Here is a 2,527-nt window from a genome sequence, read left to right on the forward strand (position 1 = left end):
GCAGGAGAATTGCTTGAACTGGGGAGCAGAGGTTGCAGTGAGCTGAGATTGTGCCATCGTACTCCAGCCTGGATGACACAGTGAGACTCTGTCTTAAGAAAATGAAAAGTAGAAAACCAAGGCCTAAAACCAGCATTTCACAATCCTCTCTGCAACACAGAATCACCTCAGAGCAGTTTAAAAAAAAAGCAGATGCCTGGCATCGGTTCTAGAGCAGCTGCATCAGACTCTGGGCCAGGGGAGGCGGGGAAGGAGGGGGGGCAGGTGATGGGGGACAGGAGGGGGCGGTGCCAGGACTGATGAGTTCCTTGCATCTCTGGGGAGGGCAAGGCCTGCTGAATTATTTCCCAGTCTCTACTGCCTCCTGGTGGCACAATTGATAACAGCTTGGTAGTGACAACTGTCGGGTCAGTGTGGTTCCTCTCCCTTTCTGGGGCTGCCTTACCCAGCCCCAAAGGATCCCAGTCCCAGGGGCCTGAGGACTCTGAAAGGCTCTATCTAACCCCTCTCCCCACCTGTGTTTCCTGGCTGGGCTTGCATGACTCTATGTTTAGAAGAACTAACGAGTTTATTAGAGAAGGAAAGATTCCACTGTGACCTTGAATAAGACAGTTCACCTGTGCCTCAGTTTCCCTGACTTTCATGTAAGGATCACCACGATTTCCTCTGACAAGTTCCCTAGATGGCAGGTGAGCATGTGTGCCATGGTTGGGAAGGCCATCGGGTGGAGGTTTCACACCCTCAGCATACGTGCCACTGTGGTGGGGACTGTCCTGTGCACTGCAGGGTGCTGAGCAGCATCCCTTGCGTCGACCTCCCTGATGCCAGTAGCACTCCTGAGCTGGGATCATCAAAAACTGTCTCCAGATACCAGCAATGTCCCCCAAGTGCAGGGCTGCCTAATAACATATAGGTTGCCTGGTTAAATTTGAATTTCAGATAAACACGTACTGTTTTTGTATAATTATGTCCGGAAACTGCATTTTTATTTCCTAAATCTGGAAACCCTACCTGCCGGGCAAAATCACTCCAGCTGGCACTAGCCAGTGCCCTTGTGAGTTTTTGATGCCTGTTTTAAGAACTCACACCAGGCTGGGGGCTAAGATGGCAGATGGGGAAGTTGTGGCAGGGGCAGAACTCGCCCCAGCCTGGCAGGGGGAGGACTGAGTGTAAACTAGAGAGTGCTGTGCAGGAGGAAGCTGGGGCCAATGTTGGGCCTTCTGCTAGGGCCCAGGAGCCGCTGGTACTCCGTGTCTGGGTGGGGGGGGTACAAGGGGGAGTCTTGTTCTTCCAACACCTGGGGCTGTTGAGGCCAGAGCAGTTGGTAGTCCACCACAGGCTGGGGTATTAGTTCACCCCTAGCTTTTCCCCAGAGAGAACCCCGGGCACTCAGGATCTGGGGATTAACCCTCAATCTGCTTATGTGCAAGAGGAAGAAATAGGCCAGAAAGGGACAGTGATGGGTCCACAGTCACATAGCCAACACGTCTGCTTGTGGCAGTGGTAGAGTTGGTCAGTATCTGAGTCTTCAGGCCAGGGCTTTTTTCCCTCCATTGGAGCCTAGGAAGTGGCCTCTATTTCTGGTACATTCTCTGGGAGCCCCAGTATTTTCCAGACAGAGGGCACTGAAGATAGGCTTTGTGCTGAGGCTGGGCCACCTGAGGTCCAGCTGCTCCCCCGTACCCCTCCGGGGAAGGGCTGAGATCACTTCTCCTTTAGCTGCCCCTGAAAGGACCTCCTCTTGCTTCTGTGGGGTGGGGAGTGGCAACGTGGTGTGGTGGTTAAGCATGTGGACTTGGAGCCAGACGGCCTAGGGTTGAATCCTGGCTCTGTCTCTCACCAACTGTGACCTTGAACAAGGTATTTAAACACCCCGTGCCTCCAGTTCTTAATCCATAAAATGGGAAAATGGTGCCTACTTCGTAGGGTTGTTAAAAGAATGAAATGAAATGAATTGATAAGTGCTCAGGACAGTGTGTGGGGTCAGGCACAATGGCACGTACCTGTAATCCCAGCACTTTCGGAGGCTGAGGCAGGTGGATCACTTGAGGTCGCGTTCGAGACCAACCTGGCCAAGATGGCGAAACCCCGTCTCTACTAAAAATACAAAAATCACCTGGGCGTGGTGGTAGACCAGTTAGTCAGGAGGCTGAGGCAGGAGAATCAGTTGAGCCTGGAAGGCGGAGGGTGCAGTGAGCTGAGATCGCGTCACTGCAGTTCAGCCTGGGCAACAGAGCCAGACTCTGTCTCAAAAAACAGAAACAAACAAACAAAAAAACCAAAAGCTTCCTCTTCCCACTGTGGGTGTTGAATTTCAGATAAACATACAATGTCTTTGTATAATTATGTCCAAAGACTGCAGTTTTATTTCCTAAATCCGGAAGCCCTGCCTGAAGGGTAAAATCATTCCAGCTGTCACTAGCTAGTGCCCTGATGAGGTTTTGATACCTGTTTCGAGAACTCATGCCAGGCTGGGGGCTGGGACGGCAGATGGGGAAGTTGTGGCAGGGGCCACAACTGTGGTCAG

General features: G+C 52.1%; 1 long non-coding RNA gene across 1 annotated transcript; it reads left to right on the forward strand.

The window, feature by feature from the left end:
- The first annotated feature begins 391 nt into the window (after positions 1 to 391).
- Positions 392 to 972, forward strand: LOC116555387. Its single transcript, XR_004270516.1, has 2 exons — positions 392 to 689; positions 787 to 972. It is a non-coding gene; the product is annotated as an uncharacterized LOC116555387 (long non-coding RNA).
- Positions 973 to 2,527: the final 1,555 nt, after the last annotated feature.

Source organism: Sapajus apella, unplaced genomic scaffold, assembly GCF_009761245.1.
Source record: "Sapajus apella isolate SASKATOON/1434 unplaced genomic scaffold, GSC_monkey_1.0 scaffold15, whole genome shotgun sequence".
In the NCBI taxonomy this organism is placed as follows: domain Eukaryota; kingdom Metazoa; phylum Chordata; class Mammalia; order Primates; family Cebidae; genus Sapajus; species Sapajus apella.